General features: G+C 43.2%; 1 long non-coding RNA gene and 1 pseudogene across 1 annotated transcript in view; both read left to right on the top strand.

The window, feature by feature from the left end:
• Nucleotides 1–21078, top strand: part of LOC135968791 (uncharacterized) — a 32951-nt gene extending 11873 nt beyond the window's left edge. The window contains exon 2 of the long non-coding RNA XR_010583755.1: nt 20743–21078. This is a non-coding gene — a long non-coding RNA (uncharacterized lncRNA). The remainder of the gene's footprint in view (nt 1–20742) is intronic.
• On the top strand, nt 9352–10832 carry LOC141409188 (olfactory receptor 2A12-like; annotated as a pseudogene).
• Nucleotides 21079–21307: the final 229 nt, after the last annotated feature.

Genomic DNA, 21307 nt, shown 5'->3' with positions numbered 1-21307 from the left:
CAGGTACATAGTAAGTACTAAAAAATTAGCTATTATTATTACTGAATCATTTTCATTCTTTTTCTGGAGGGGGGGAAGAGAACTCCCATTTTTGTGTCAGTGAAGTGTAAGCATTTCTACTGCAATGTCACATCCTGAAAATTCTCACATTGTACAAAATCAAGTACTGAAGATAGCAATGTGTGGGAAAAATAGGTTTGGAGAAAACCTCTCAAAACTGTTGCACCATCACCTGGTGTGGTGGCTCACGCCTGTAATCCCAGTACTTTGGGAGGCTGAGGTGGGCAAATCACCTGAGGTCAGGAGTTCGAGACTAGCCTGACCAACATAGTGAAACCCCATCTGTACTAAAAATACAGAAATTAGCCAGGCATGATGGAGGGTGCCTGTAATCCCAGCTACTCAGGAGGCTGAGGCAGGAGAATCGCTTGAACCTGAGAGGCGGAGGTTGCGGTCAGCCGAGACTGTGCCACTGCACTCCAGCCTGGGAGACAGAGCAAGACTCCGTCTCAACAAACAAACAAACAAACAAACAAACAAACAAAACTGTTGCAGCTTTGTAATCACAGCAATAACAAATGCAAGAATGATCCTAATGAAAAAATGTAAATACTTAAGACTTGTTAAACTTCTGGTGAATAAAGAAATGACTGAATTTAGGACTTCAGCTTATTAAAAAGGTGAAGGTAGCTTGATGAAGAGGATGTAAAGAAGGGATGTAGGTGCTGACTTATGGAGATAAAGGCAAAACGTGCAAATACTAGGGGAAACTTCACATTAGTTACTTTCATGACAGACCTGTGGCCAAAAGGAAGAATGTGGAGTGAGTGAGTATGATGTACCTGGTGTGTCGTATACAATTACTCCTTAGCTTGCTGCATTTAGTCATGTTAGTGCTTCAATTCAGATGCTGTTTGTTGGTGGTACAAAGCATTAACATTCTGGAAAAATAATGTATGAACCGTGTAACTTCTGCATAACTATGGCTTCGTTTTCCTGTATGTTAGTTAGATGGAGCCAATTTAATTTACAGACACATGTTTGAGAGCAGAACAGACTGAACTTTACATTGTCCCCTAGTAACCTTGCCAGGAGGTGCTATTTATATTTTACAGATAAGAAAATGGATTCAGGATCAGACACTTGCTCTGCGTCACAGGATTGGTGAGTGATGATGATGATAGGAATCAAATCCAGGTCTTCCTAGTTCCAGACCTATGCTTCTTACATGTACACCGCAAAGCCTGCTTTCTACCAAATTTCCCTGATTACTTCTCCTGTGATTATTCCAAGAATAATCATACATTTTCTGATGAACTGTTAGCCTTGGCTTCATCAGGCTGATGTTTTGGAATCTGGCAGGTTAGCAGAAGCAAAAGATAGTTGATTTTTGCTTTCAGTGTTTTCTCAAGTTGTTTGTTAAGTTTGGCTCTCAAATTTCTACGTTTCTTTAGTAACTGAATTTCCTCGTGTTGTAAGGTTTGTGAGTTCAGAGTGAGTAAAATATTGCCTTTTCTTTGCTTATTTACCTTATCATAGAATTTTCAAAGTTTATCTTGCTCATTTGGGGCCTTTATATGATATTAAGAGATAATTGTTTTAATCAGATAATTGATATTATCTGATTAAAGGAGAGTAATTTTTGAATCCAGAGCCTTTTGACCTTATAAGAAAGATGTTTTTTTTTTTTTTTCCTCTAAGACTTCTTGTATCCTTCTTGTGTTAGAAGTGGGGAAAAAAGAGTTAAAATTATTACAGAGCATGAAAAAAATTTCAGGATTAGGTTCCCCAGAATTTAGAAAAGTTTCTTCCTTTATGTTTTTTTTTTCTTTTTCGAGATGGGGATCTTGCTATGTTGCCCAGGCTGGTCTCCAACTTCTGGCCTCAAGCCATCCTCCCATCTCAGCCTCCTGAGTAACTGAGATCACAGACAGAAGCTACTAAACCCAGCCAGAAAGTTTCTTTGTGACTTTTTCTCTTTTCCTTTTTGGGAAACATTTCTGCTTCTCCTCATCAGGAAGTATTTGCTTGTGTATACAGTAGTTATGTACATGGGTAGTAGGTTGTGTTTAACAAATGTTTCCTGTTTGAAACCATAGACTGTAATGACCTCAGTGCACACAGGAATAAGACCCCAACAGCCTAATACAGACAATGGATGACCCTGGCCAGGCATCAGCCACAGGGAGAGCTGCCAACTGAAGTGGACCAAGGCTTTGCTCAGTCCTAAGCTGATTGGTTTCAGGCAGTAAAGCAGACCCAATGCTGCCAGGTCTTCCCAGTTTTCAAGAGAGGGTAGAAATCACAGTATTTTTCTTTGTGAAATCTGGTATTTAAATGGTGACAATTAATTACATTTTTTTCCCCTAACAATGCTGAGCAGGTTGGTGGAAGCAGCTCAAGCCCTCCCAGTTGTTGCAGCCTCATGTCTGACTTAATGATTGTCGTCTGCCAATCTGGACACAATTTTTCTTTACAGAGCCAATATATCAAAATGTAAATGTCTTTTTTTTTTTTTTTTTAGTCAGACTGTTTACTTGTATATTAAAATTTTCTAGAGCTTTTGACTTTGAAAAAGTGAATGAATAATACAGGGGACACCTGCATATCCCATGCCCTTCACCTGGGCTTGGTAAATTAGATTTACCAACTCTTAATATTTTGCCAAGTTTATTTCGTTGCTCCTATTTTGTTGGACCAGTTTAAGTTGCAAAAGTCATAGTATTTAACACCTAAATTTTCTGTCATGTTATTTCCCAAGAATATTCGTCTACATAATGATAATGCTGTTATCATATCTAATAATTTTTTTTTTCCTGAGATGGAGTCTCGCTCTGTCGCCCAGGTGGAGTGCAATGGCATGATCTTGGCTCACTGCAACCTCCGCCTCCTGGGTTCAAACAATTCTCCTGCCTCAACCTCCCGAGGAGCTGGGATTACAGGTGCCTGCCACCATATACAGCTAATTTTTGCATTTTTAGTAGAGACGGGGTTTCACCATGTTGGCCAGGCTGCCCATGAACTCCTAATCTCAGGTGATCTGCCTGCCTCAGCCTCCCAAAGTGCTGGGATTACAGGCATAAGCCACTGCGTCCTGCCCTGTGTCTGTTTTTAAAAGGCCTTTATGATAGATTTCTATAATTTCGTTTAATTGATAATTAAACATATTTTAATTTCCCTCTGGCATGCCAGACCTTTTCTCTCTGTACTTTGAGATGTAAATTTTGCTACCTGATTTTTCACCTAAGAATTGTTTTCTTTAATATGCAAATTTAGGATTATTTATCTGGCAACTGTCTAGGGTAATGAAACAGTTTATCTAGAGTTTCAAAGCCTAAGATACTGTTAACCCAAAATATCTGAGACAGATCTCAGTCAATTTAGAAAGTTTAGTTTGCCAAGGTTAAGGAGGCTCCCATGACCCAGCCTCAGGAGGTCCTGATGACATATGCCCAAGGTGATTGGGATGCAGCTTGCTTTTGATACATTTTGGGGAGACAGGAAACATCAATCAATATATGTAAGATGTACATTGGCTTGATCCAGAAAGGCAGGACAAATTGAAGTCGAGAAGGGGCTTCTAAGCCATAGGTAGATAAGAGGCAAATTCATTTGCGTTTCTGATTAGCTTTTGCAAAAGAAGCAATCAGATGTGCATTTATTTCAATGAGCAGAGGGATGACTTTGAATAGAACAGGAGGCAGATTTGCCCTTAGCAGTTCCCAGCTTGACTTTTCCCTTTAGCCTAGTGATTTTGGGGTCTCAAGATTTATTTTGTTTCACATTTCTCCCTTTTTCTTTTTAAAATCTTTTGGAGAAAGCATCTTAGAAGAAAATAAGTCTCTGGTCGTAGGTTTCATCTGATCACTTATAGCTAGGACAGTTTATTCATAGATAGGTGTGTCCCATGTTATCAGGAAAGCTTATTTTCAGCAGGTTGTGAAGTCTCACATCCTATGAAGAGAAAATAGAGAAAAGAAGGGGAAAAACAGCAGCAAACAAACAAATAAAAAGAACAATTCTGGAAAATCAATATAGGCCATGTTACCCTGAAGCCCACACATCAGTCGGCAGGTATGAAAATGGCTTGTGTATGTAAATAGGTTGTGGTTATTTTCTTTGAAGTTTAAGTTGTCTGGCATCAGTTTGCAGGATTTTAAGAAAGCACAGGTTAGTTTTCAGTGATTTCAAATTAGGAAAAATGGGGGGAAAATGAAAAGAAGAAGAAATAAATGGAAAACATTATTTTAGAGACTTGTAGCCAGGAAAAATTTTAGAATTCAGTCCAAGTTGTAGAAAATAACAAAAATTGGAAACATTAAGCAAAACTGGAATCTAATAACAGATCTACTATAGTTTATTTTTATTTTTTATTTATTTATTTTTTTTTTGAGACGGAGTCTTGCTCTGTCGACCGGGCTGGAGTGCAGTGGCCGAATCTCAGCTCACTGCAAGCTCCGCCTCCCGGGTTTACGCCATTCTCCTGCCTCAGCCTCCCGAGTAGCTGGGACTACAGGCGCCCGCCACCTCACCTGGCTAGTTTTTTATATTTTTTAGTAGAGACGGGGTTTCACCGTGTTAGCCAGGATGGTCTCGATCTCCTGACCTTGTGATCCGCCCGTCTCGGCCTCCCAAAGTGCTGGGATTACAGGCTTGAGCCACCGCGCCCGGCCTACTATAGTTTATTTTGAAGCATAATTTTCTCTCTCCATTTTCCATTTTCACTAAAGACAAGTTGTAATACAAATTCATTTGCAAGATAAGTTTTAGTCTTATTATACTTGGCCTGAGTATTTGCATAAACCCAGCAAGAATAATTATTTGCCAAATAGGCTCTTTTTTTTTTTTTTTGAGACAGATCTCGTTCTGTCGCCCAGGCTGGAGTGCAGTGGCACGATCTTGGCTCACTGCAAGCTCTGCCTCCCAGGTTCATGCCATCCTCCTGCCTCAGCCTCCCAAGTAGCTGGGACTATAGGCACACGCTGCCACATCCAGCTAATTTTTTGTATTTTTAGCAGAGACGGGGTTTCACCGTATTAGCCAGGATGGTCTCAATCTCCTGACCTCGTGATCCGCCCGCCTCGGCCTCCCAAAGTGCTGGGATTACAGCCGTGAGCCACCACTTGGCTTTGCTGGAACTTTATTTCATAAGAAATCTCAGATTCAACTTTAATGCCTTAAGCCCAGCTTGTGCCTGCAAATATCTGTATTAATTGGGTGAATTCCTCACTTTGAGATCCCAAGAAAACTTGGGACTCCTGGGCCTGTCAGAAAGTGACATTCTTGCCACAGGTCAGGAAACTGTACAGGGACTGCGTAGACAAGGTATTGTTGCAGGATCCTTGGGGTGTCATTTTTCTGGCCAGAAACCTCTTTGGCTGGTGGTGCCTTTGCCCAAGTTTTGCTCAGGCTTGCTGGGGTTATTTTGCTCACTTGGCCTGGCAGGCTGTGCTCAGCTCCCGCTACTGGCCTGGGTCCCACACCTGCCAAGGGTGAGTCGGGGGTGGAATAGTGAGGGGTGTGTGAGCGAGCATGGGATCCAGCTACTGCGCAGTCAGACATGCCAGCTGCTGCAGCAGGGTGGACAGCTCCAGGTGCTAGCATGAGTGCTGGCTCTCTGTGAGGCTGTGGACAGACCAGGTGTACCACAAACAGCTTCCACAGCTGGCATTGGGAACACAGTGGTACCTGGAAGCTTGGAGATGCCAGGAACTGCAGAGCAGAGCCCCCAGGTCTGGGTTCCCTGAAGGGCTGCAGCTCTTTTTTCCTTCTCTTCACCTGCAATGTGGTGAGCAAGGGGCATGTCTCAGCCCTGTTTGCGTTACAGCTCTTTTAGCCTCACCATTCGGTGGGTCCTGAGTTCTTGTCCTGCAACCAGGAAGAATGAGGTACTCAGACAAGTGGAGGGTGAGCAAGATGAAGAGCAGCTTTATTGAACAATGGAACTGCTCACAGGAGACCTGCAGGTGGTAGTTCCTTTCCACAGCCAGGGTGCCTTGATGAGTGTTCAGCTCCTCCTAGTGGATAGGGTAGGTCCTCTCTGCTAGGCAGGTCATCCTGACAAGTGTTCAACTATTAGCAGAGAGGGTAGCTCCTGTCTGTAGCTGGTCGTCCCATTGTCTGTACAACTCTCAGCAGAGAGGAGGCCCTAGAGTGGGTAGCTCCTCTCTGCAGCTGGTTGCTCCATTGTCTGTTCACCTCTGGCTGAGCCCAGGGTTTTTATGGGCCTCAGAGGGGAGGAAGGGCATGGCTGACTGGTTCATGGACAGTCATGGGTGGGCCGGGAAAAAGCACCACAAGTTCCCTCTCCATCTGTAGGACTGGCAGCCTAGCCCCCAGCCTTCAGGCCCTCCCTGGCCTGTTGATGGGGCCTCACCAGGGATCTGCCCCCTTCCACCCAGGAGCCTGTCTGCTTCCGGCTGTCATTCATGGCACCCAGGTTGTAGGTGCCAAGGGTCACCAGTGCCAAGCTTCCTTCAGCCCCCCATTGGCTTCCCTTCTATGCTTGTTGGTGCCCAAAGTTGGAGGGGCTGAGGCGGCAGGGAGCTGGTGTGTCAGCCCTGCCCCAAGCATGTGCACACCCAACTGGGCTGTGACAGTGCTGGGGTTCAGCCCCGACTTTGCTCGAAGACCAGAGTGGAGGCTGACAGCAGGGAGAAGCCAGGCAGTGGGAGCAGACGCTTCTGAATCTGTAAAAGCTGGGGGGGGTCTTTCCAGGCCCCCAAGAGAGCAGGGATACCTGGGTCTCAGCATTAATAATGTATAATCATTTAGGTCAATGCACTGATTTCCATTTTGATTTTTCTTTATGCCATAAATTATTTAGAAGTGTATCTCTAATTTCAAAGGAGTTAGGTACTTTCTCATTATATTTAGTGTAACCTTGATTTCTGGGTAATTTCATTATAATCAGAAAATCTATTCCAAATTATTTCTCTTTTTTGAATTTTTTTGAGCTCATATTTATGATGCAGCATATGACCAATTTTGGCAAATGTTTTATGAAGCTACATTTTTTTTTTTTTTTTGAGATAGAGTCTCACTCTGTTGCCCAGGCTGGAGTGCAGTGGTGTGATCTCAGCTCACTGCAACCTCTGCCTCCCAGGTTCAAGCAATTCTCTGCCTCAGTCACCTGGGTAGCTGGGATTACAGGCACCCACCACCACGCCCAGCTAACTTTTTTGTGTTTTTAGCAGAGATAGGGTTTCACCATATTGGCCAGGCTGGTCTTGAACTCCTCACCTCATGATTCACCTACCTCTGCCTCCCAAAGTGCTGGGATTACAGGCATGAGCCACCACGCCTGGCCTACATATTTCTTTTAATTAGTATTTACATGGTGTATTTTCTCCCATACTGTCTTCCCATAGTGTTTATGCCCTTATATTAAGGTGTGCTTTTTGTGGGGAATTTGTAGAGTTTTTAAAAACTCCATCTGGAAATGTGTGTTTTAAATTAAAATACTTAGTTTATTTGCACTTAATTACATACTGAAGTCATATTTGCCATCTTTCTATTTATTTTCTATTTGAACTACCTGTTTTATGTTTGGTTTTTCCTTCTCTCAAAGAGCATTATTTTGGGTTAAAATGCATTATCAGTTCATTTATCTTATTTTAGCTTGTTAAACATTATTTTTAATGATTTCTCTAGATATTAAAACATAAATCTTTGACTTAGCACAGTTCAACACAAATGATTAGTTTTATTACTTTTCTAATTTTGATAAATAATTAGATTACTCTAACTTCATTTACTCTCTTTATTTTTCATGCTATTTTTGTCATAATCTTTCATTTTCAATAGTTTTAAGTCCCACAAGACCTTATTATTATATTGTAATTATTATTAATTTATATCTACATACATATTTTCCCTGCCCTTGAGGTGCTCTTTATTCTTTTTTGCATTTTTGTGTTTCTTCCTTTTTTTCGGCCTGAATAACTTCCTTTAAATTATCTCACTTTTTTTTGTCTGGAAAAGTTTTTATTTCACATTTAAAGCATTGTAATTTAAAATAATTTTTATTTTGAAATAACTTCAAACTTAGGGAAAAGTTGAAAGAATAGTACAAAGCAATCCTGTATGCCCCATACCTAGATTTATTAATTTTTAACATTTTATAGCATTTACTTTATCATTCTATCTGTATAAATATATTATTGCTGTTTTTATAATTTTCAGCACCATTCTAGAGTAATTTGCAAATATCATGCTCCTTTACCTTATAATACTTCAGTGAATATTTCCTAAAACCAAAAATACCCTCTCATATAGGAGTTATCAAAATCAGGAAGTTAAATGTTGAAATAATATATATATATACAATCTAATATCTAATTTATATTCCAATTTTGTCTATTGTCATAATGTCTTTTATAGCATCCCTCTCTTCCAAGATTATATATTGCATTCGTTATTTTTCTTTTAGTCTCTCAGCATTTTTTTGTTTTTCATGACATTTTTTGAGATTAGAAACTAGTTATTTTATGGAACATTCCTCAATTTGGGTTTCTTTGATGTTTCTTCATGATTAGATTCAGGTTTTACATTTTTGGCTAAAATGCTATATAGATGGTGTATTCTTAGGATTGCACATCTGGATACACACTGTATCTATTTGTTCCTTATTGGTGATGTTAATTGTGATCACTAAGTTTAGATGTTGTCCAGTTTCTCTATTATAGATCTACTATTTTTAATGTTTGTACTCAATAAATCCTTAGTGGATAGATAGCTTGCAACTACCTAAATAAAAAGTTTGAGATTCAGACTTTTTCAAAGAGGATGTGACTCACAGGAATGACCAGCCTACCAGCAGCACTGGCCAGAGCTTGCATAGAAATGGCAGCTGTGTTGAGGGGAAGCATTGCCTGAGCATGTGGCCAGGGCTGGTCTGTAGAAGTGGCTGCTGGATGGGGAGAGTGTGGCCTGAGTGCGTGGCTGTGTAGTCCACGGAGGTCAGTTGGAGTGAGTACTACAGCCCTTCCACGCACCAGTTTACTCACTCTAAAGCTGAATAAGGAAGAAGAATGAAGCAAAGCTGAATAAGGAAGAAGAATGAAGCCAGCAACATAAGTACCTTCCTGCAGCCATCACATTTCAGTGCCCCTCTGTCGCCCTCTATTGACAGAGCCTCACATTGCACCGGCTGGGGCGAGAGAAACGCTTGCATGGTGTCAGGAGAGGCACGTAGCACATCCACACCCATGTTTTCTGAGACAGAGGGAGCTCTCTCTCAGGTTTGGGGGCTGGGGCTGAGAAGGTGTAAAGTGATTCTTGCTAGACATGTGAGTGACCAGTTGTCTACTGAGGGGTGGGGATAGAGTGGGAAATTGAGTATGAGCATTTTATGTTTTATTTCCTGTGTTGAGGCATTGTGTTACAGGCTTCATATACATTGCTTCTACTCCTTACAAAAATCCTGAGAGGTGAGTGTAATTAGTCACATTTTACAGATGAGGAGATTCAGGCTGAGAAAGGCTCAGAATGGTTAAGTAACCTGTTCAAGATTATACAGTAAATGAGTAGTGGGACCAGAATTAAAATCCTAGCCTGTCTACCTCCACAGCTGTTATTCTTGCCAGGATACCATACCTTTTTTTTTTTTTTTTTTTTTTTGATGGAATTTTTCCCTTGTCACCCAGTCTGGAGTGCCATGGTGCAATCTCGGCTCACTGCAACCTCCATCTCTTGGGTTCAAGCAATTCTCCTGCCTCAGCCTCCCAAGTAGCGGGATTACAGGCGCCCACCACCATGCCCAGCTAATTTTTATATTTTTAGTTGAGACTGGGTTTCACTGTGTTGGCCAGGCTGGTCTCGAACTCCTGACCTCAGGTTAGGATACCATATTTCAGATGACATTTATGTAAGTGTGGTTTTTTATAGGCCCCATCATGTGGATGCTTCCAGGGCAGAACCAAAGCTGGGTTTCTGAATTTATCCTGCTTGGTTTTCCAGTGACCCCATTTCAACAGGATCTTCTCCGTTGCCTTTCTTTTCCTCTACTTGAGCTCTGTCCCAGACAGTTGGCTCATTGTCACCCTGATCTGCCTGGACATGCATCTCCACACTGCCATGTACTTCTTCCTCTGAATCCTCTCCCTGCTGGATATGGGCCATATCATCATCACCATGCCCCAGATGTTGGTGCATCTTGTCATTCACTCTCAGACCATCACCTTTGCTGGCTGTTGGCTGCAGATGTATGTGTTTGGTGTCTTGGGCCTGAGCGAGTGCATCTTCTTTGCAGTCACGGCTTATGACCAATATGTGGCCATTTGCCACCTGCTGTGTTATACTGTCATCCTCATTTGGGACTGTGCACATGCTTGGTAGTTGGGACATGGGCCTGTGGTTTCTTCTCCCTGATTCATACCTTTCTCACCATGAGGCTGCCATATTGTGGGCCCAACACGGTCAACCACTATTTCTGTGAAGGTCCCTCGGTACGGAGCTTGGCTTGCAGGGACACCCACTTCATTGAGATGGCAGATCTGGTCATCAGGGTCTTTATGGTTGTTGTCCCACTGTCTCTCATTCTGGCCTCCTACATTCATATTGCCCTGGCCATCCTCAAGATTAAGTCCACCCAGGGCCGCTGCAAAGCTTTCTGGACCTGTGCCTCCCCCCTGACCGTGGTCACACTCTTCTATGCTCTGGTCACTTTTATCTATGTGAGGCCCAACAGCTATTCTCCTGAGCTAGGTAAGCAGATCTCATTCTTTTACAGTGTCTTCATGGCTCTGCTCAATCCTGTGGTCTACATTCTGAGGAACAAGGACATTAAGCAGCCTTTTCTCAAAATGATGGGGCATAGTAGGGTTGCCTAGTGAACTGGGAGCCAGGAGAGGCCTGGGGTAGAATGTCCAATGTTGAAGAAAGGTACAGCAACTGTAATGTGCAACTAACGTTGTGCATTTGAACCAACACAGTACTTGGTCAGTGGAACAAATATGCATGAAACTAACATGGCTATCTTGATCCACTTGCTTCATTGTGGTGCAGTAACGAACAAATCTGTAATTTCAGCATCTTACAACAGCAAAAGTTTATTTATTGCTCACATCCCATGGTAGTTGTAGGTCGGCTATGGCCTTGTGCAGTCTCAGATCCACCCTGAAGGAGAAGCCCTTATCTGGAACATACCATTCTTATGGCAGAGGGAAAGGAACAATGGCCAAAACAAATGATGACTAATAAAGCATTTCAGAAGTGACACACACCTCTTGGCTCACATCCCATTGGCCAAAGCAGGTCACATGGTCAAGTGACGGCAAGGAGGCAGGAAGTATTTTCTTCCTGCTGAGAAGTAATGCATATCACAGGACAATGGACAGGCATGCATAATTACAGGGAGGGCAGCAAATAACAGAGATAATGATATAATCTACCATAATACCACAGCAACCAATAGAATACATGTAACCAACATGGAACATGGTAACTGTGTGACATGGCGCATGGGGGCCAAAGTGATTTAAGCAAAGTAGGACATATAAACAATATTTGCTGCCAACACAGAAAATTAAGATGATGGTATGTGGAACCAATACAGCCCATGGACCTGACTTGGTGCATGTAATCAATGTGGTTCAGGGGGCTAACATGGTATACTCTGCATTGTATTGTGGAAAGACACAGAATTTGATGTTCAGTGACCTGGGTTCTAGTGCCAACCTTGCCAACTTGCTGTGTGTGTGACTTTGGGCAATTTGTTTCCTCTCTCTAAATCTCACTTCATTTATCTGTAAAATTAACACGTTGAACATAAGGGTCCCCAAAGCCTCTTGTGTCTCTAAAATTGTATGCCACAATAGGCAGAGTAAGCATGGTGTATGAAACTCAAATGCAATAAATTTGTGAAAGTCCTCTGTGAACCATAAAATAAACAAGGAAACCATAAAATAATAAGAATTGCTGCAGACCAGGCACAGTGACTCTTGCCTTTAATCCCAGCAATTTGGGAGGCTGAAGTGAGAGGATTGCTTGAAGCCAAGAGTTTAAGAGCAGCCTGGGTAACAAAGTGAGACCTGCCCCCTGCCCCACCGATCTCTATAGAAAAAAATTACCTGGGCACAGTGATGTGCACCTATAGTCTCAGCTACTCAGGGGGCTGAGGTGGGAGGATCACTGGGACCCAAGAACTTGAGGCTTCTTTGAGCTATGATTGCACCACCGCACTCCAGCCTGGGAGACAGGACTCCCATCTCTAAGAAAAAAAAAAAAGCATTGCTGCTATGTGTGCTGCTCATCTGTAAACCACAATGGGCAGCATACCTAGCAGTGATTCATTCTTTTAAGACTTAAATGACATTGGACTTTCTAAGAATCTGTGATAGTTAATACTTAGTGTCAACTTGATTGGATTGAAGAATGCAAAGTATTGACCCTGGGTGTGCCTGTGAGGGTGTTGCCAAAGGAGATTAACATTTGAGTCAGTGGGCTGGGAATGGCAGACCCACCCTTAATCTGGATGGGCACTATCTAATCAGCCGCCAGCGTGGTTAGAATATAAGCAGGCAGAAAAACGTAAAAACACTAGACTGGCCTAGCCTCCCAGCTTACATTTTTCTCCCATGCTGGATGCTTCCTGCCCTTGAACATCGGACCCCAAGCTCTTCAGTTTTGGGACTCAGACTGGCTCTCCTTGTTTCTCAACTTGCAGATGACCTATTGTGGGACCTTGTGATCAAGTGGGTTAATGTTTAATAATCTCTCCTTTATATATATATATATATGTATGTCCTATTAGTTCTGTCCCTCTAGAGAGAACCCTAATACAGATTTTGGTACCAGGAGTAGTTCTAGAGAAACATAATATTAAGGATAGAGTTCCTTTGTTGGTTTTGGGGTTTCTGGAGTTGGCTGCTTAATACGATTAGACCCTAAAATGCTAAGGACTCTACTTTTAATAGTATGGAGAACACTGATAGTCCTTGGTGTGAACTGCTTAGAGAGTTATGCAACATAAATGCATTTGACACTCCCGATTCACCACTCATGAGAGGCAAGGAGTTTAGTGACTCTATACATAACACCTTTGACCATATGTGGATAACCAAGGAACGTAATGAAGCTGGTTGGTTGCTCCTAAGTTCAGTGGACAAAGTGATGAAAGAAAAGATGAACTCAGGGATTCTAACTCCCAGCTTTAGAAGCAGATACTGAGCCTCAAATCTGCTAAGATTGCCCTGAGTGAGGGTCATATCTCCTGTAGAGAAAGAGCTGAAATTGTGGAAAAACGGACACAAGCTTTCATCATGCAAGTGGCTGACCTGCAACGAAAGGTGCATGCACAGCCTCACTCAGTGTCTACTGGTAAAGCAAGGGCATTAATTGGAAAAGAATGAGACCCTGCAACTTGGAATGGGGACGTATGGGAGGACCCTGATGAAACTGGGGACACTGAGTTTGTAAACTCTGATGAACCTTTTTTTGCCAGAAGAAACAGCTTCTCCATCACCAGTAGTGGCAACATTCTCTCCCACACCCATGCTGCTGCCATCTGCCTTTCCACCTTTGTCTAAGGAGATAAACCCTCTACTGCCTGAGGCAACAGTGATGGCCTCCCCTGAGGCAGTTGCTAAACAGGATAATGGTGATTCTCCTCAGGAACCATCCCCAACACCCATGTTTGCTTCTAGACCTATAACTAAAGCCCTAGCTGGCCCCTACAGGTGAGGTTGAGAGTGTGACCTATGAGGAGGTGCACTACACTTGAAAAGAACTGCTTGAGTTTTCTAATTTATATGAGCAGAAATCTGGAGAACAGGCATAGGAATGGATATTAAGGGTGTGGGACAATGGCGGAAGGAACATGGAGTTGGATCAGGCTGAATTTATTGATTTGGGCCCACTAAGTAGGGACTCTGCATTTAATGTTGCAGTCTAGGCCGGGTGCAGTGGCTCATGTCTGTAATCCCGGCACTTTGGGAGGCCGAGGAGGGCGAATCACAAGGTCAGGTGGTTGAGACCATCCTGGCCAAAATGGTGAAACCCCATCTCTACTAAAATACAAGAAATTAGCCAGGCGTGGTGGCACGTGCCTGTAGTCTCAGCTACTCAGGAGGCTGAGGCAGGGGAATCACTTGAACCCGGGAGGTGGAGGTTGCAGTGAGCCAAGATCATGGCACTGCATTCCAGCCTGGTGACAGAGCAAGACTCCATCTCAAAAAAAAAAAAAAAAAAAAAGATAGGAAAGAAAAAATACTAGTAGTAGTTTATTTGCTTGGTTAGCTGAAATATGGATCAAAAGATGGCCCATGAGCTGGAAATGCCTGATCTTCCTTGGTTTAATGTGGAGGAAGAGATCCAAAGGCTTAGGGAGATTTTAATGGTGGAGTGGATTAGTTACTTTAAACCTACTTATCCCAGCTGGAAGGGTCCAAAAGATATACCCTTGACCAATGCCTTGCAAATTAGATTTATAAGGTAGAACCTGCATCTTTAAAGAGCCCTGTAATTGCTCTTTTCTGAATGTCAGATCTAACAATAAGAACTGCAGTCACTCAACTACAAAATTTAAATGCAGTGGGAATAATTGGATCCCGAGGTGGCAGGGGCCAAGTGGTGGCACTCAACTATCAATGGCAAGGTGGGCATAGCTACTGTAATGGACAGGGGAGGCAAAGCAGCAATCAGAATGGTCTGACTCCTGTAGAGCTCTGGCATTGGCTGATTAATCGTGGTGTTCCTAGAAGTGAAATTGATAGGAAGCCTACTGCATTCCTACTTAATTTATATAAGATGAAAACTTCTAGGTTGACTGAACAAAAGACTAATTTGAATTATAAAAACAGAATCATGGCCCCTCAATCAATTTCCAGACTTGAGCTAGTTTACAGACCCAGAACCCCTTGAATGAAGGGGAGGCTGGGACCCCTTGAGGAAGGACCCCGCTACACTACCAACAATTTTTGCTGTCAATCTTTTTCCCATCCTTCCCCAAGGAGACCTCTGGCCTTTTAGCAGGATAACTGTGCACTGGGGAAAGGGAAGTGATCAGATATTTCAGGGACTATTGGACGCTGCCTCTGAGCTGATGTTGATTCCAAGGGGCCCAAAACGTCGTTGTGGTCCTCCAGTTAAAGTAGGGCTTAAGGAGGTCAGGTAATTAAAGGAGTTTTAGCTCAGGTACGACTTACAGTGGGTCCCAGGCTCATCCTGTGGTCATTTCCCCAGTGCCAGAATGCATAATTGGCATAGACATACTTAGCGGCTGGCAGAAACCTCACATTGGCTCCCTGACCGGTAGGGTGAGGGCTACTATGGTGGGAAAGGCCAAATGGAAGTCATTAGAGCTGCCTTTACCTAGAAAAAATAGTAAATAAAGGCCAGGCATGGTGGCTCATGTCTGTAATCCCAGCACTTTGGGAGGCTGAGGCAGTTGGATCACAAGGTTAGGAGATCGAGACCATCCCGGTTAACATGGTGAAACCCCATCTCTACTAAAAATACAAAAAAAAAAAAAAAAAAAATTAACCAGGCGTGGTGGCGGGCACCTGTAGTTCCAGCTACTTGGGAGGCTGAGGCAGGAGAATGGCATGAACCCTGGAGGTGGAGCTTGCAGTGAGCCAAGATCATGCCACTGAACTCCAGCCTGGGCAACAGAGCGAGACTGCCTCAAAAAGAAAAAAAGAAGAAAAAGGAAAAATAGTAAAATAAAAAACAATATTGCATCCCTGGAGGGATTGCGGAGGTGTGATTTCCCACCACATCCTGATTCAACTCTCCCATTTGTCCTGTGCAGTAGACAGATGGATCTTAAAGAATGACAGTGGATTATCATAAGCTTAATCAAGTGGTGACTCTAACTGCAGCTGCTGTACCAGATGTGGTTTCATTTCTTGAGCAAATTAACACATCTCTTGGTATCTGGTATGCAGCCATTGACTTGGCAAATGCCTTTTTCTCCATTCCTGTCCATAAGGCCCACCAGAATCAATTTGCCTTCAGCTGACAAGGCCAGGAATATGCCTTTATTGTTCTACCTCAGGGGTATATCAACTCTCCAGCTTTATGTCACAATCTTGTTTGGAGAGACCTTGATCACTTTTCACTTCTGCAAGATATCACACTGGTCCATTATATTGATGATATTATGCTGATTGGGTCCAGTAAGCAAGAAGTAGCAAACACAGGGGACTTATTGGTGAGACATTTGTGTGCCAGAGTTTGGGAAATAAATCCAACCAAAATTCAGGGACCTTCTACCTTGGTAAAATTTCTAGGGGTCCCATGGTATGGGACCTGTTGAGATACTCCTAAGGTGAAGCGTAAGTTGCTGCATTTGGCCCCTCCTACTACCAAGAAAGAAGCACAACATCTGGTGGGCCTATTTGGATTTTGGAAGCAACACATTCCTCATGTGGGTGTGTTACTGTGGCCCATTTATCAAGTGACCTGAAAGGCTGCCAGTTTTGTGGGGTCCAGAACAGGAGGTCCAGGCTGCTGTGCAAGCTGCTCTGCACTTGGGCCATAGGACCCAGCAGATCCAATGGTGCTTGAGGTGTCAGTGGCAGATAGGGATGCTCTTTGGAGCCTTTGGCAGGTCCCCATAGGTGAGCCACAGCGGAGGCCTCTAGGATTTTGGAGCAAGGCCATGCCATCTTCTGCAGATAACTACTCTTCTTTTGAGAGACAGCTCTTGGCCTGTTAATGGGCTATGATGGAAACTAAACATTTGACTATGGGTCATCAAGTCACCATGCGACCTGAACTGCCAATCATGAACTGGGTGCTTTCTGACCCATGTAGCCGTAAAGTGGGTCGTGCACAGCAGCATTCCATCATCAAATGGAAGCGGTATATACATGATCAGGCTTGAGCAGGTCCTGAAGACACAAGTAAGTTACATGAGGAAGTGGCTCAAATGTCCATGGCCCCATGGCCTTCTCTCCCCCAGCCTGTACTGAGGACCTCATGGGGAGTTCCCTATGATCAGGTGACAGAGAAAGAGAAGACTAGGACCTGGTTCACAGATTATTCTGCAAGATATGCGGGCACCACCCGAAAGCGGAGAGCTGCAGCATGACAGCCCCTTTCTAGGACATCCCTGAAGGACAGCCGTGAAGGGAAGTCTTCCCAGTGGGCAGAACAAGCAGTGCATCTAGTTGTGCACTTTGCATGGAAGGAGAAATGTCCAGATGTGCTATTATATACTGATTCATGGGCTGTAGCCAATGGTTTGGCTGGATGGTCAAGATCTTGGAAGAAGCATGATTGGAAAATTGGTGACAAAGAAATTTGGGGAAGAGGTGTGTGGATGACCTCTCTGAGTGGTCAAAAACTGTGAAAATATTTGTATCCCATGTGAGTGCTCATGAATAGCTGACCTCAGCAAAGGAGGAGTTTAATAATCGAGTGGATAGGATGAACTGTTCTGTGGACACTACTCAATCTCTTTCCCCAGCAACCCCTGTCATCGCCCATGAACAAAGTGGTCATGGTGTCAGGGATGGAGGTTATGCATGGGCTCAGCAACATGGACTTCCATTCACCAAGGTTGACCTGGCTACGGCCACTGCTGAGTGCCCAGTTTGCCAGCAGCAGAGACCAACACTGAGCCCTCGATATGGCACCATTCCTCGCAGTGATCAGCTAGCTACGTGGTGGCAGGTTCATTATATTGGACATCTTCCATCATGGAAAGGGCAGAGGTTTGTCCTCACTGGATTAGACACTTACTCTGGATATGGGTTTGCCTGTCTTGCATGCAATGCTTCTGCCAGGACTACCATCCATGGACTCACAGAATGCCTTATCTACCATCATGGTATTCCACACAGCATTGCCTCTGACCAAGGCACTCACTTTACGGCTAAAGATATGTAGCAGTGGGTTCATGCTCATGGAATTCACTGGTCTTACCATGTTACCCATCATCCTGAAGCTGCTGGATTAATAGGATGGTGGAATGGCCTTTTGAAGTCACAATTACAACATGAACTGGTGACAATACTGTGCACGACTGGGGCAAAGTTCTCCAGAAGGCTGTGTGTGCTCTGAATCAGCATCCAATATATGGTACTGTTTCTCCCATTGCCAGGATTCACAGGTCCAGGAATCAAGGGTTGGAAATGGAAGTGGCACCACTCACCATCACCTCTAGTAATCCACTAGCAAAATTGTTGCTTCCTGCTCCCAAGACATTATGTTCTGTTGACCTAGAGGTCTTAGTTCCAGAGGGAGGAGTGTTTCCACCAGGAGACACAACAATGATTCCATTAAACTGGAAGTTTAGATTGCCACCTGGACACTTTGGGCTCCTCCTACCTTTGAGTCAACAGGCTAAGAAGGGACTTACAGTGTTGGCTGGGATGATTGACCTGGACTATCAAGGTGAAATCAGTCTACTACTCCACAGTGGAGGTAAGGAAGAGTATGCATGGAATACAGGAGGTCCATTAGGGCATCTCTTACTATTACCATGCCCTGTGATTAAGGTCAATGGGAAACTACAACAGCCTAATCCAGGCAGGACTACAAATGGCCCAGACCCTTCAGGAATGAAGGTTTGGGTCATGCCACCAGGAAAAAAACCACAACCTGCTGAGGTACTTTCTGAAGACAAAGGGAGCACAGAATGGGCAGTAGAAGAAGGTAGTCATCAATACCAGCTATGACCACGTACGTGACCAGCTGCAGAAACAGGGACTGCAATAGTCATGAGTATTTTCTCCTTTTGTTAAAAACACGTTTGTGCATGCATGTATACACTTGTACTAAGAAAATATCTTTATTTCCTTTTTCCTTTATCATGTAACATAAGATTTATTGACTTCATATCAGCATTTAAGTATTGTTAACTTTATGTAATAGTATTTGGGTTGGGGATTGGTGCGTTTCTGGTTATACGAAGGATAGTTGTATTATGTTAGGCATAATGATGACTGTAATTGTCTTTATTTCAAGATTATGTATCTCATCTCAGCAGATGTGTATGGGTTCAAGTTGAAGGGGTGGACTTGTGATGGTTAATACTAAGTGTCAACTTGATTGGATTGAAGAATGCAAAGTACTGATCCTGGGTGTGTCTCTGAGGATGTTGCCAAAAAGGATTAACATCTGAGTCAATGGGCTGGGAAAGGAAGACCCACCCTTAATCTGGGTGGGCACCATCTAATCAGCTACCATCACCGCTAGAATATAAAGCAGAAAAATGTTTCAGAAAAACATGAGAAGACTAGAGTGGCCTAGCCTCCCAGCTTACACTTTTCTCCCATGCTGAATCCTTCCTGCTCTTAAAATCGGATTCCAAGTTCTTCAGTTTTGGGACTCACACTGGCTCTCCTTACTACTCAGCTTGCAGATGGCCTATTGTGGGACCTTGTGATCATGTGAATTAATACTTAATAAACTTCCCTTTATATACACATATATATCTCCTATTAGTTCTCTCTAGAGAACCCTGACTAATAGAGATTTCTGGCACAGGCCTCAGAGTTAGCAGAGACATCCATCTTTCTTTCAGGCCTCATCAGTGGCCCAGATGTCTTAGGGAGGGGTTGATTCATTTCCACTATTTCTTGAGTATCCACTGTGGTCCAGCTAGTATCAGATCCTTTGGGAATGAAGAGAGAGATAAGGAAAGACAGTCGTGAAATTATAATGCCACAAGTCAAGAAGATACTGCAGCGACCCATGGAGACCAGTGATCTCATGGGAATGAGATTCTCTGAGGGGGTGGCAGACATGGAGGGCCAACTTACTCCTTGCCCCGCTCCACATTGCATATCTCAGTCCTTTGTAAGCTTTCCAGAGCTTGAAGTCAGGGATGGGGGAGAATGCTACAGACTGTGTCTCTCCTGAACTGTGCCCCCCAAAATTCGCATGTTGAATCTCTAACCCCCAATGTGACTGTATCTGGACTAAGGAAGTAGTTAAGATTTAATTGGATCAGGAAGGTGGGCTCTAATTTGATAGAATCCATGTCCTTATAAGAAGAAACACCAGGGAGCTTTTTCTCCCTCTGCTGTGTGAGGACTCAGTGAGAAGGCATCTAACTATCTGTGAGCCAGGAAAAGAGCTCTCACCAGAACTTGATCATGTTGTGCCCTGATCTCAGACTTTCAGTTTCCAGAACTGTGAGAAAATACATGTCTATTGTTTAAATCACCCAGTATGGTATTTCTGTTATGGCAACCTGAACTGACTAATATAGATTTGGGTACCGGGAGTGGGGTGCTACAGTAACAAATACCTAAACATGTTGAAGCAGCTTTAGAACTGGTTAATGAGTGAAGGCTGGAAGAGTTTTGAGTTGCATACTAGAAATATAGACATTAAGGGAGATTCTGCTGAGATTGCACACACAAATGAGGAATGTGTTATTGGAAACCGAAGGAAAGGTAATCCTTGTTATAAAGTGGCAAAGAACTTGGCTGAACTGTGTGTGTGCATGTGTGTGTGTGTGTGTGTGTGTGTGTGTGTGTTTGGAAGTAAGAATTTGCAAGTAATAAAAGTGGGCATTTAGCAGACGAGATTTCTAAACAAAATGTTGAAGGAGTGGCACGGTTCCCCCTGCTTTAGTAAAATGCAAAAGGAAAGAGTTGAATTGAAGAAGGAATTGAGGGCTTTATCTTACAGGATGCAGTTTATGCTTTGAATCAGAGCCCATTGTTAGGTGTTGTTTCCCAGAGAGCCAGAATGCATGGGTCCAAGAATCAAGAGGTAAAACTGTGAATGAGTCCTCTCACTATTTTACCTAATAACTCATTGAATATTTTCTTCCTCCCCCAGCAACTTTGAGCTCCACTAGCTTGGAGATCTTCATCCCCAAATAGGAAATTCACCTTTGGGCAAAACAAAGGTTTCCACTGAATTGCGAGATGGGACTTCCATGTGGCTACTTTGGGCTCCTTGCACCACTGAACTAACAGGCAAAATAAGGAGCTAATCTGCTGGCTGGATGATTGGTCCTGATTACAAAGAGAAAAATGAGATGTTGATATACAATTGAGGCAAAGAGAAGAATGTCTGGAACCCACAGGATTGTCTGGGGGCAATTCTTATTACTTCCATGCTTAACAGTAAAGGTTAATGGAAAATTATAGCAACTAAAAAAACACAAGATAACTGGGGACCTGGACCTCTCAGGAATTAAAATTTGGGTCACTCCATCAGGTAAATAACCTAGAGCAGCTGGGTTTCTGGTTGAGGGAAAGGGAGATATGGAATGAGTAGTTGAAGAAGGAAGCTGTAGATAGCAACTATAATGTCATGACCGATTGTGGAAACAAGAATTGTAATTGCTTTTCATATTTTCTCTGTTTGTGATATGCATGTTTTCATTTATATATAATAA

Source organism: Macaca fascicularis, chromosome 1 (genome assembly GCF_037993035.2).
Source record: "Macaca fascicularis isolate 582-1 chromosome 1, T2T-MFA8v1.1".
Lineage (NCBI taxonomy): Eukaryota > Metazoa > Chordata > Mammalia > Primates > Cercopithecidae > Macaca > Macaca fascicularis.
The sequence above is the reverse complement of the archived record's forward strand: the minus strand, read 5'-3'. Positions and strand labels throughout refer to the sequence as shown.